Source organism: Salmo salar, chromosome 12 (assembly GCF_965601325.2).
Source record: "Salmo salar chromosome 12, fSalSal1, whole genome shotgun sequence".
Classification (NCBI taxonomy): Eukaryota; Metazoa; Chordata; class Actinopteri; order Salmoniformes; family Salmonidae; genus Salmo; species Salmo salar.
The window spans coordinates 44188369-44202665 of NC_138302.1; the positions used below are offsets into that span (position 1 = coordinate 44188369).

Consider the following 14297-nt stretch of genomic DNA (forward strand, 5'->3'; position numbering starts at 1 on the left):
TGATTTAAAACACTTGTATGTGACCTAAATGTTTAATATTCATAATTTGTATAATTATTTATTTGAATTGCACGCTAGCGGGACGCCTAGCCCTAAGAAGTTTGAAATTAAGAACACATTCTTATTTACAATGACGGCCTAGGAACAGTGGGTAAACTGCCTTGTTCAGGGGCAGAACGACAGATGTTTACCTTGTCATCTCAGGGATTCGATCTAGCAACCTTTTGGTTACTGGCCCAACACTCTAATCACTAGGTGCAAATTAACTCAAAGACTTGAGAAGAATTAAACTTCAAGCTACCAGGAACCCATTATCTTCCAGTGACACCATATTCCAGAACTGCAACCTACCTGAAGTGTCCAGAAGTACAAGGTGTCAAGTGCTCAGACGTGGCCAAGGTCAAGAAGGCTGAAACACAACCACCACCGAATAAGATTCACAAGTTGAAGCGTCAAGATTGGGCAAAGAAATACCTGAAGACAGATTTTTCAAAGGTTTTATGGACAGATGAAATGAGAGTGACTCTTGATGGGCCCGTGGCTGGATCAGTAATTGACACAGGGCGGCACTTCGAGTCAGGTGCCAGCAAGGTGGAGGAGGGGTACTGGTATGGGCTGCTATCATTAAGGATGTGGTAGTTGGACCATTTCAAATTTAAGATGGACTGAAGCTCAACTCCCAAACCTACTGCCAGTTTCTGGAAGATACTTTCTTCAAGCAGTGGTACAGGAAGAAGTCCTCAGCATTCAAGAAGGCCATGATCTTTATGCAGGACAATGCTCCATCACATGTATCCAAGTACTCCACTGCTTGGCTAGCCAGCAAGGGCCTCAAAGATGTCCGAATAATGACCTGGCCCCCTTCCTTCCCTGACTTAAATCCTATTGAGAACTTGTGAGCCCTTCTCAAATGTGAGATTTACAGTGAGGGAAGACAATACACCTAAAGTTGATCGTGAACAGATCAAGAAACTGAGACTCCATGGATGGAAGGCTCATGGCAGTTTTTGAAAAGAAGGGTGGCTATATTGAATATTTCTGAAAGGCCAAAAATGTTATTTCATTGTCATTTTGTGTTACTTATTTGTTACACTTACTCTAAAAATTGAGAATAAACAAGTGAGTTGGTAGAAATTAATTTTGTAATTTTGTTGACTAATTCTGCACACTAATAGTTTCCTAATAATTCTGCACACTTACATATATTCCCCCGAGAAAGACAACTCACTTTTCCTTTGTTAAACATTCAGGTTTGAGGTTCAATAGCATTTTGTGTTGACTGAGAGTATTGTGTTTGTTCAACAAGAAAATTCATCCTGAGGAATACAATTTGCCTAATAATTGTGCACACAGTGTATATTACACTACTTTTGACCAGAGCCCTATGGTCCTTAGTCAAAAGTATTGCACTAAATAGGGAATGTGGTGCCATATGAGATGCAGCCAGTATGAATCTGTTATTCAATGTGTTTTTATGGGATAATAGCCGAATAAGGCCAAATTCAATGTTATATCAATAAAAAATGTAGATACCTTGGGAGTGTTTATTAATTAAATTAACCCGAACATGTGTTCTTGCACAAAGGAAAAGGGTTATCTTACCTTAGCTGGGATATCCTGATACAGATTAAGATTGAATACTGCCCAGCTTGAAGGCCATTGTGTGAATCAAAACCAATGACGTGCTAAATCAGACTACGAAAATAAAGCTCACTGAACATTTTGATCAGTGTTCCATTATTTACCACTCATCTGATGGAGAGTAAGTGTCTTCAATTGCCAAATTGAATTTTGTAAATAATTGCCACCTTGTATGTTCAGAACAAATTATCCTGGCTGTAAATTTGCCCATGACAAATATACTTAGCTTACCCTTCCCTGAAATGGTCACGAAATAATAGGGTGCATGCGCCCCTTTCTTTCGGTAATAACGGGTCCATGAGCGTTCCGTTGAGAATGGCAGAGGATAATGATAATGACGACACATGGTTCCTTGAGACTGCAATGCATATCTGCCAAGTCCATTACGATACGGCCTGGCACACGGCAAAATGGATAAATGCATAGTTCCTTTGCTGTCTTTTTTTTGTTCCCCTGAGACCATTAAGAACAATTGTGACTGCAGGAACAGCAAGGAAACATACTGGCGAGTGCACATAATAATGTTGATCCGGAACATAAAAGGCATGCCATTTAGGTTTATTAAAAGACAGTTACAAAATCCCTGGGGTAGGGAGATGGCATAGTCTCGATGTTCGAGTTGGCAGGCTTTTTTGTGATTGTCAGGTAACTTTGTCTTTCTCTCTGAAATATGTTTGTCCATAGTTTCCATTGTGATAATGGTGTGCACTTATTTTTCTACCATATGGATGGAGGACTTGTAGAGTCATACTGCTGCAACATCCACTGAGTGTACAAAACATTAGGAACATAACAGACAGACCAGGTGAATCCAGGTGACAGCTATGATCCCTTATTGATGTCACTTGTTATATCCACTTCAATCAGTGTAGCTGAAGGGGAGGAGACAGGTTAAAGAAGAATTGTTATGCCTTGAGACAATTGAGACTGATTGTGTATGTGTGCAATTCTAAGTGTGAATGGGCAAGACAAAAGATTTAAGTGCCTTTGAACAGGATGTGGTAGTAGGTGCCAGGCGCACCGGTTTTAGTGTCAAGGACTGGAACACTGCTGGGTTTTTCATGCTCAACAGTTTCCTGTGTGTATCAAGAATGGTCTACCACCCAAAGGATATCCAGCCAACTTGACACAAATGTGGGAAGCATTGGAGTCACAGGAGGTTGGTGGCACCTTAATTGGGGAGAACGGGCTCGTGTTAATGACTAGCGGAATTAGTGGAATGGTAAATAAAACGCATGGTTTCCAGGTGTTTGTTTGACATTCCATTTGCTCCGTTCTGGCCATTATTATGAGCCATTCTCCCCTCAGCAGCCTCCTGTGATTGAAGTCAACATGGGCCAGCATCCCTGTGGAACGCTTTCAACACCTTGTAGATTCCATGCCCTGATGAATTGAGGCTGTTCTGAGGGCAAAAGGGGGTGCAACTCAATATTTGGTGTTCCTTGTATCTATTTCTCATTTGTGAATGTAACCTATATATTCTCCTTTCTAGTCAAACCATAAAGAAGGCATTCAAATAACTCACATTTTGTTCCCTTTGAGAATGCAAAAGCAGACATCCAGCAGCATTTTTCAAATAACTGTCCTATATATTTTTTGTTTCCTTTGTTTCCCCATACATTCCCCATTTATTTTAAGACGGTAGCTAGGTAATCCACTGGACATGAGAACCAATCTACTCCCCAAGTTATCCCAACCAGAAGTTGTTTGTGGTTGGTATATCAGGTTGATGTTTACATGCACTAACTATTTGTGTGGCATGCAAAAGTGTCCTGGAGGACATTCTATCTCTGCAAACTTGGACCTCACTACCACAGCTGTGATGTGTGTTTAGATTGCTTGACAGCCTTAATAAATCCAATACCAGTTTGTATCTCTAATTCATTCCAGTACACTACGACAACTGGGGGGGTTTGAACATCTGCAAGGAAAGATATAGATCCTCGTTTAAATATCAATGCGACAGACTGATTTATTACATATCTTTGCTTGAACATGAAACTCATTTTCAGGTGTAGTGGAAAAAAATAATTGAAATGTAGATAAAAGGCATGGATTGATAAAGATCAACAACAAATACATGTCAGTGTCTTTCTCCTCTTTTGCCCTTTTTGGATTCATTTCAGATATGCTCTGTTGGATTGGTGGCTAGGCTTCATCTCAATTTCAGAAAGTCAAATGTCCTGTCAAACAGTTGCGCTCGCTTTCTGAATTATTTGCCTAATGGAAGGTGACTAGAGTAAATACAGTAAATACAGTAAATCAGTGCATGGAATAAGTACCTCAGGACTTGAAAAATCCCAGTACTGATCTTATCTCTTCGTAAAGGTTAGGCTTTAAGTAGTGGGTGACAATGGGGAAAGAATTAAATAACTATTTATTTGAATACATCAAAATACATAGAAACTATCTTAATGTGATAACTCTGTTGCAGAGAATTTTCCTGCATAGCAGGAAATGCAAACTGTAGTGTGTTCAGGGTTTACAGAGGCTCTAAAGTTTGTAATTTCCACTTTAAAATGTCATACTTGACTTACCCTAATGAAAAAATGTATCAACCCCTACCAAAATGTCAATTTATTATATTTCAAATTTCCTGTTGCTCCAGGATTATTTTCCTGCTGTGAGAATCGGGGTCAAATTTAAGATGGCGTATCTGTACCATTGACTATACCAAGTAATAAATGGCACCATTTTTAGGCCCTTGACAAAAGTAGTGTAATAAATAGGGAATATTGGGTGCTATTTGGACTGCAGCCTGAGAAGTAGGAGAGGGAGAGCTGCTTCACCCTCATGGAGGAGTTGTGGTTGAGGACATGGTTGAGGGCTAATTAAAGCCTATCATATTCAACTCGAATAGCAAATGGTTGTAATGTGAAAGGAGTGTAACGTGAGAGAGGAGAGAAAGCTGTAGAGAAGCTATTGAGTTGAAAACAGAGATGGCTTTTATTTTCTGATTTTGCACGAAATGGAAAGCTCACATCCCTGATATTTTAGTGCTCCTCCTCAATGTTGAGTGTGACGGTGAGTTTTTTTTTTTTTTCTGCTGTATTAATGATGCACAATATTCAATACAGATTTATTCAGTGCCCTGAAAAGGAGAGGCAGTATCTCGCCAGCTTTTATAATGTGCAGTGGCATAGTCTATGACAAACAAATGACTAATACTTGCTTGTTTAATAATTCAATGTATTCTAAAAAATGTCTTTAGACGAAACAGTATTTATGATGGTGGCCTTCAAGTGGACTGGTATCATACAAATGGTTGGGTCCTTGTGTAGCCTATCTGATGATGAATTATGGCTTTGAGATACAAACAGGCAAAATTACAATGATGGAATGGATAAGCAGGTTAAAGCTAGAGGGGACACACCCGATGTTTATAAAAGCCTTTATGGAAATGACTAGTCAATGTTACACAAGGTTTAGTGTTAGGCATTTCCTCCTACATCACATGTATGTGTTGTAAGCACATCCCTATGCTAAAACTTGATGTAATTGTGATTTACAATAAGGAATTCATTTGGGAATACACAATCTCTGTTTTCACTGAAGTAAACCAATGATCGCATTATTTCCCCAACCCACAGTAGCTGCATGCCTTTAAAACCAACACAATGCATGGCCCTTAAAAGGGCAAAAGCTTGAGTCCTGAGCTATTGTTGGTTGTAATTGACTTCTGAACTGTTTGTAGCCCTCAGCTCTCTAAAGTACACTGCTCAAAAAAATAAAGGGAACACTTAAACAACACAATGTAACTCCAAGTCAATCACACTTCTGTGAAATCAAACTGTCCACTTAGGAAGCAACACTGATTGACAATACATTTCACATGCTGTTGTGCAAATGGAATAGACAACAGGTGGAAATCATAGACAATTAGCAAGACACCCCCAATAAAGGAGTGGTTCTGCAGGTGGGGACCACAGACCACTTCTCAGTTCCTATGCTTCCTGGCTGATGTTTTGGTCACTTTTGAATGCTGGCAGTGCTTTCACTCTAGTGGTAGCATGAGACGGAGTCTACAACTCACACAAGTGGCTCAGGTAGTGCAGCTCATCCAGGATGGCACATCAATGCGAGCTGTGGCAAGAAGGTTTGCTGTGTCTGTCAGCGTAGTGTCCAGAGCATGGAGGCGCTACCAGGAGACAGGCCAGTACATCAGGAGACGTGGAGGAGGCCGTAGGAGGGCAACAACCCAGCAGCAGGACCGCTACCTCCGCCTTTGTGCAAGGGGGAGCAGGAGAAGCACTGCCAGAGCCCTGCAAAATGACCTCCAGCAGGCCACAAATGTGCATGTGTCTGCTCAAACGGTCAGAAACAGACTCCATGAGGGTGGTATGAAGGCCCGACGTCCACAGGTGGGGGTTGTGCTTACAGCCCAACACCGTGCAGGACGTTTGGCATTTGCCAGAGAACACCAAGATTGGCAAATTCGCCACTGGCGCCCTGTGCTCTTCACAGATGAAAGCAAGTTCACACTGAGCACGTGACAGTCTGGAGACGCCGTGGAGAACGTTCTGCTGCCTGCAATATCCTCCAGCATGACCGGTTTGGCGGTGGGTCAGTCATGGTGTGGGGTGGCATTTCTTTGGGGGGCCGCACAGCCCTCCATGTGCTCACCAGAGGTAGCCTGACTGCCATTAGGTACCGAGATGAGATCCTCAGACCCCTTGTGAGACCATATGCTGGTGCGGTTGGCCCTGGGTTCCTCCCAATGCAAGACAATGCTAGACCTCATGTGGCTGGAGTGTGTCAGCAGTTCCTGCAAGAGGAAGGCATTGATGCTATGGACTGGCCCGCCCATTCCCCAGACCTGAATCCAATTGAGCACATCTGGGACATCATGTCTCGCTCCTTCCACCAACGCCACGTTGCACCACAGACTGTCCAGGAGTTCGCGAATGCTTTAGTCCAGGTCTGGGAGGAGATCCCTCAGGAGACCATCCGCCACCTCATCAGGAGCATGCCCAGGCATTGTAGGGAGGTCATACAGGCACGTGGAGGCCACACACACTACTGAGCCTCATTTTGACTTGTTTTAAGGACATTACATCAAAGTTGGATAAGCCTGTAGTGTGGTTTTCCACTTGAATTTTGAGTGCGACTCCAAATACAGACTTCCATGGGTTGCTAAATTGGATTTCCATTGATTATTTTTGTGTGATTTTGTTGTCAGCACATTCAACTATGTAAAGAAAAAAGTATTTCATAAGATTTTCTTTCATTCAGATCTAGGATGTGTTGTTTAAGTGTTCCCTTTATTTTTTTGAGCAGTATATATTGTACAGTAATCCTGGACCCTTAATTTACCATAGTTGTGCACTGCATGACAATTTCTTCAACATAATCCTTTCTTTTTTTCCAATCATTTTTAATAGGATTTCCTTTGTAAAGGTGCTCCAAACCTAACAGGATTCAATGAAATGAAATCAAATCAAATGTTATTTGTCACATGCACTGAATACATCAGGTGTAGATCTTACAGTGAAATGCTTACTTACAAGCCCTTAACCAGCTATAAAAAAGTGGTAAGATGAAGCAGATGCTAAACTACAGGACTGTTTTGCTAGCACAGACTGGAATATGTTCCGTGATTCGTCCAATAGCATTGAGGAGTACATCACATCAGTCACTAGCTTTATCAATAAGTGCATTGAGGATGTCATCCCAACAGTGACTGTATGGACATACCCCAATAAGAAGCCATGGATTACAGGCAACATCTGCACTGAGCTAAAGGGTAGAGCTGCCGCTTTCAAGCAGCAGGACTCTAACCCGGACGGTTATAAGAAATCCCGCTATGCCCTCAGATGAACCATCAAACAGGCAAAGAGTCAATACAGGACTAAGATTGAATCGTACTACAACGGCTCCGATGCTCGTCGGATGTGGCAGGGCTTGCAAACTATTCCACACTACAAAGGGAAGCAGACCCGCAAGCTGCCCAGTGACACGAGCCTAGCAGATGAGCTAAATTACTTCTATGCTCACTTCAAGGCAAGCAACACTGAAGCATGCATGAGAGCATCAGCTGTTCCGGACGACTGTGTGATCACGCTCTCCATAGCCGACGTGAGTAAGACATTTAAACAGGTCAACATTCACAAGGCGGCAGAGCCAGACGGATTACCAGGACATGTACTCCGAGCATGCGCTGACCAACTGGCAAGTGTCTTCACTGACATTTTCAACCTGGCCCTGACTGAGTCTGTAATACCAACATGTTCCAAGCAGACCACCATAATCCCTGTGCCCAAGAACTGTAAGGTAACCTGCCCAAATGTCTACTGGCCGATAGCACTCACGTCTGTAGCCATGAAGTGCTTTGAAAGGCTGGTCATGGCTCACGTAATCGATGGGGGATGACGTAATCGATGTACTTATTGATGAAGCCAGTGACTGATGTGGTGTACTCCTCAATGCCATCGGAAGAATCACGGAACATATTCCAGTCTGTGCAAGCAAAACAGTCCTGTAGCTTAGCATCTGCGTAATCTGACCACTTCTTATTGTCCAAGTCACTGGTGCTTCCTGCTTTAGTTTTGCTTGTAAGCAGGAATCAGGATAGAATTATGGTCAGATTTGCCAAATGGAGGGCAAGTGAGTTTTGTACGTGTCTCTGTGTGTGGAGTAAAGGTGGTCTAGATTTTTTTTATTTGTATTTTTTGTTTATTTTTTTTTCCCTCTGGTTGCACATTTAACATGCGGGTAGAAATGTAAGTTTCCCTGCATTAAAGTCCCCGACCACTAGGAGCGCCGCACCTGGATGAGCGTTTTCCTGTTTGCTTATGGCCTTATACAGGTAATTGAGTGCAGACTTAATGCCAGCATCGGTTTGTGGTGGTAAATTGAAAGCTACGAAAAATCTAGATAAACTCTCATGGTAAATAGTGTGGTCTACGGCTTATTATGAAATACTCTACCTCAGGCGAGCAAAACCTTGTGACTTCCTTAATATTAGATTTCGTGCACCAGCTGTTTATAAATATACACAGACCGCCACCCCTTGTCTTACAAGAGGTAGCTGTTCTATCTTGCCGACGCAGCGTAAAGCCTGACAGCTGTATTTTATCCATGTCGTCGTTCAGCCATGACTCGGTGAAACATAAGATATTACAGTTTTTAATATCCAGTTGGTAGGATATTCGTGATCGTAGCTCGTCTATTTTGTTATCAATGATTGTACGTTGGCTAATAAGACTGATGGCAGAGGCAGATGACCCATTCGCAGTCAGATCCTTACAAGGCACCCCGACCTACATCCTCAATATCGCCATCTGTCTCCCGCGAATGACAGGGATGAGGGCCTTGTCGGGTGTCTGAAGTAAGTCCTTCGCGTCCGACTTAAAAAAAAAAAAACATCTTCGTCCAGTACGAGGGGAGTAATATTTTGTCCTGATATCCAGAAGCTCTTTTCGGTCACGAGACGGTGGCAGAAACATTATGTACAAAATAAGTTACAAATAACGCAGAAATACACAAACAATAGCACAATTGGTTAACTTATTATGGATAGGGGGCAGTATTTTCACGGCCGGATAAAAAACGTACCCGATTTAATCTGATTATTACTCCTGCCCAGAAACTAGAATATGCATATAATTATTAGCTTTGGATAGAAAACACTCCAACGTTTCTAAAACTGTTTGAATGGTGTCTGTGAGTATAACAGAACTCATATGGCAGGCCAAAACCTGAGAAGATTCCAAACAGGAAGCCCCCTCTCTGACCATTACTTGGCCTTCTTGATCATCTCTATCCAAAACAGGGGATATCTGCTGTAACGTGACATTTTCTAACGCTCCCATAGGCTCTCAGAAGGTGACAGAACATTGAATGATGCAGGCCATGGCTGAAAAACGGTAGCACATTTAGTAAGTTGTCGATCTGAGAACAATGAGACTGGCGCACGCGTGCACGAGACGACTCCATGTTTTCATTTTCAGTCTTTGAACGAAAACAACGACTCCCGGTCGGAATATTATCGCTTTTTTACCAGAAAAATCGCATAAAAATTGATTTTAAACAGCGTTTGACATGCTTCGAAGTACGGTAATGGAATATTTTGACATTTGTCACGATGCGCGTCCGCGCATCACCCTTCGTTACCCTTCGGATAGTGTCTTGAACGCACAACAAAACGCTGCTATTTGGATATAACTATGGATTATTTGGAACCAAACCAACATTTGTTATTGAAGTAGAAGTCTTGGGAGTGCATTCTGACGAAGAACAGCAAAGGTAATCCAATTTTTCTTATAGTAAATCTGAGTTTGGTGAGTGCCAAACTTGGTGGGTGTCAAAATAGCTAGCCATGATATCTACTCAGAATATTGCAAAATGTGCTTTCACCGAAAAGTTATTTTAAAATCGGACACCGCGATTGCATAAAGGAGTTCTGTATCTATAATTCTTCAAATAATTGTTTTTTTGTGAACGTTTATCGTGAGTAATTTAGTAAATTCACCGGAAGTGTTCGGTGGGAATGCTAGTTCTGAACGTAACATGCTAATGTAAAAAGCTGTTTTTTTATATAAATATGAACTTGATTGAACAAAACATGCATGTATTGTATAACATAATGTCCTAGGAGTATCATCTGATGAAGATCATCAAAGGTTAGTGCTGCATTTAGCTGTGGTTTTGTTTTTTGTGACATTATATGCTAGCTTGAAAAATGGGTGTCTGATTATTTCTGGCTGGGTACTCTGCTGACATAATCTAATGTTTTGCTTTCATTGTAAAGCCTTTTTGAAATCGGACAGTGTGGTTAGATAAAGGAGAGTCTTGTCTTTAAAATGGTGTAAAATAGTCATATGTTTGAAAAATTGAAGTTTTCGGCTTTTCGAGGAGTTTGTATTTCACGCCACGCCTATCATTGGATATTGGAGCAGGTGTTCCGCTAGCGGAACGTCTAGATGTAAGAGGTTATTAACCTCTTACATCTAGATGTTACGCTAGCGGAACACCGCTCCAATGTCCAAAGATAGGGCGTGGCGCGAATTACCATTTTTTTTTTGTTCTTGCGTTCAAGACACTATCCGAAGGGTGACGCGCCGGCGCGTATCGTGACAAAAAATGTCAAAATATTCCATTACCGTACTTCGAAGCATGTCAAACGCTGTTTAAAATCAATTTTTATGCGATTTTTCTCGTAAAATAGCGATAATATTCCGACCGGGAGACGTCGTTTTCGTTCAAAGACTGAAAATGTAAAATGGACTCTTCACGTGCACGCGTGCGCCCATCTCATTGTTCTCAGATCGACCACTATCCAAATGCGCTACTGTTTTTCAGCCAGGGACTGCAGAGTCAACATTCTCCGTTCTGGCGCCTTCTGAGAGCCTATGGGAGCCTTAAATGTCACGTTACAGCACAGATCCTCTATTTTCCATAAAGAGGCTATAGAAGGCCAAGATCTTGTCAGAGAGGGCACTTCCTGTATGCAATCTTCTCAGGTTTTGGCCTGCCATATGAGTTCTGTTATACTCACAGACACCATTCAAACAGTTTTAGAAACTTTAGGGTGTTTTCTATCCAAATCAAACAATTATATGCATATTCTAGTTTCTGGTCAGGAGTAATAACCAGATTAAATCGGGTACGTTTTTTTATCCGGCCGTGAAAATACTGCCCCCTATCCTAAACAGGTTAATATAGACTCAGTGCTTAGTGGAATCCTTTCGACAAACTGCTCCTATATCACTGTGGAAAGTTGTGTGAATGTGTACATCCATCATGCCATACCTCTTATCTTTTCATGTTAGGCCACATTAAGGCATATTTCTTCTTTCAGTCCTAAGATCAGAGGCTTGGCTAACACTGTCACAGTGTACATTTCAACGCAAACACCAAGACAAGTAAAGTTAAACAGTTGAGTAAGCCTGTGAGATTTTACATCCACACATGGATAACATGCCCTTAATTCTGGCTGTGCATGTCCCCCCCCCCCCCCTGGTATGGGCGGTGCGTGTGGGTCGATGCGAGACTGACGAAGAGGGCACTGTAGAGCTAGACACTGCTGTAAGATGAGAGCATCTTTTGCGGTCTGGAACATTGAGACAATAAACCCTGGGCAGCCAGACTGCTAACCATAGCCACGGAAAGTAGGAGTGCTGCAGCACACCCCGAAAAAAAATCTAACCCCCCCACCCCCAAACTACTTTTGTGTCTATGCTGCTAACACTACTGTTTCGGGGTGGTGTTAGACACTCCATCAGCAGCGCGCTGCAAAGCCAAGAAGCACTGGCCCTCAGTTCACTCTGCACAAAACCTTAGCAGCATGGAGGACCATGCCAATGGATTTATACTGCACTGAACTCATTTCAAATATCTTGTCATCTCTGTGCAGAGCTGTAGTTGAGTGGTAACACTCCTAGCACAAGTCACATGCAATTATTCCCACTGGTGACCAAGGTTCAATCCCCTGGTTGTTCACCCTTCCCACTGTTTCTCCCACCTAACTGTATCCTCTTCTGATTTTCATACGATCTCAATAAAACGTAAAAAAATATAGATATTCTCCAATTGATTATAGCCCATGAAATGGACACTTGAGTTGGTGTATTTCAGTTACTGCACCATTTGATAAAAAGTTCCCGCACAAGCATTTCGCTACATCCACAATAACATCTGCTAAACACGTGTATGTGACCAATACAATTTGATTTGATCCTAATGAAAATTGCATATTAGAATAGACTGCAGTCATTCAGTGATCCACTAATTCAGTGATGGTCGGCCAAGATCAGGATTATAGCTGTATAAAGGTAGGGCCCTCTTAAGTATTCACATGGTAATGGCAGGTACAGTGCAATTACAGTGTATAATTGTTACATTACCTGTTTGTAACAATACAAACTAAATATAAGCATTTAATTTGTAAACAAACTCAAATCAATTCCGTTGAAAAATTAGATTATGCAAGCCACTAACAGGTAGGATAACAGTGCTAAACACGAACAAATTACGACATTACATTGTACCTGACAATATTATTCAGCAGTCAACTGCAGTCATTCGAATTGTGATTTGTGTTACACAATTTGAAATGGGGAAACAAAGTTTAAAATGTTATTCATATAAATGATTATCAACATTTCACATGGTTTTCATGGGGGTGAATAATCTTTGCCTTAATCATGCGGTGGGAATGAAACTTCCAGTGCACTGTGCAGAGACAGATCCCTTGTTTCCACCCCTATGGTAAAGAAATGGTTTGCTCCATGCAGATAGTGGCTCTTTGCTGAATTTCACTACAGTCGGTGCTTGCCTTGCTGCCGTGACAGTACTGTACCTTTTTCTGCGTCTGTTGAGCTCTTATTGCTCTTTGAACAATTTTACTCTTGAAATTTTCCTTGGTGAGTAATTTCTTCCCCTCTTACCTTTTCTTTTTTTTCTTCTTTTTCTCTGTTTTTGTTCGTCATTATTTTGTTATTTTTGCATTTCAGTGCCTCAATTCTCACAGATTTTTTTTCTTTTTTAAATGCATTTCGACTTTTGGATAGCTCGCTATTGACTTATAATTACAGTGTCCGAGAAGAGAATGTATGTGTCTTTACCCTCTTACAAAAACGTGTATTACGAATATGACACAGAGCCTATCTATGTGTTGGGAGGAATTTATATTTCCAATAATCAGCAATCTGTTTTCATGTTCTCTATTTTTCTCCCGAATGACTGTCATTGCTTTTGGTGTGCAGGTTTTTCTAAGCCTACAAAAAGTAACCCAATGACACACTGACCAGGTACAAAAGTGTTTTTGTTATTATTCTGGCATATCTCCGTTTGAGGTTATTAACCAGTTTTGTTTTGTTTGACATTTTTCTTTTGAATATGTGGGGAATTTGCAGAATGGAATAATTTTGTGCAACAATATTGATGTCCTGAATACATTAGTGACCGTTCAGCATGCCCATGCCTACACCATTATCTAAATGTTATGAAATACCTTTCCCGTTACCAGTTAGAATAAAGACTTTTTAAAATTATATATATATTTTAATTAAAGTAGTTCATGCAGCCAGATATGCATGTGGCTCAACGTGAAAGTTCAAATGCAAAATTAACATATTATAAGGCATTAACGCCTTCTTATTTATGTAATATGTTCTTATGTAGAACGTTCCATTGTACTTTGACTGATACCATAGTGGAAAAACAAAAAAACTAACCAAGAAACAATTTTCTCAAAACATGATGGCTAAAATTTCATATAGGGTTTCTTTCATAGAACACATTTCACCAACAGTCCAAATAGTTCATGTCAATACAATACTAATGATCCGACACTGCAGATAGGCTATTCATGCAGCTGACTGATGACACAGGGCAATGAGAAAGCTTAGCCCGAAGACAGCCATGGTCTTTGCAGATCTGTCCATCATTATTTAGTGTTTTACCCTAATGCATCTATTATTTGTGGATGTTGTGCTGTCAAATGTTTTGTGCTCCACCTCTGCCCTGATAGAACGGCTTTCCCTTCAACTGAAGGTAACCCCATGCTTCTATAGGGTTATCCATCAGAAATACATAATTACAATGTAATATATGAAGCTATAGGGCAGAGACGGTCCTATTGAATTATAGCAGAAGCATTCATTTGTGGAGGTGACGGAAGGGCAAACATTCTAGGGTCATTTTTACAGAAAATG

At 41.2% G+C, this 14297-nt stretch overlaps 1 protein-coding gene across 2 annotated transcripts in view; it reads left to right on the forward strand.

Moving 5' to 3' along the window:
* The first annotated feature begins 12881 nt into the window (after positions 1 to 12881).
* raly (RALY heterogeneous nuclear ribonucleoprotein) overlaps positions 12882 to 14297 on the forward strand; it is a 155218-nt gene continuing 153802 nt past the window's right edge. Inside the window, exon 1 of one of the 2 annotated variants that reach the window (XM_045691387.2) lies at positions 12882 to 13004. The gene's annotated coding sequence lies outside the window, so the exon portion shown is untranslated. The remainder of the gene's footprint in view (positions 13005 to 14297) is intronic. The other variant, XM_045691386.2, reaches the window with a different exon arrangement.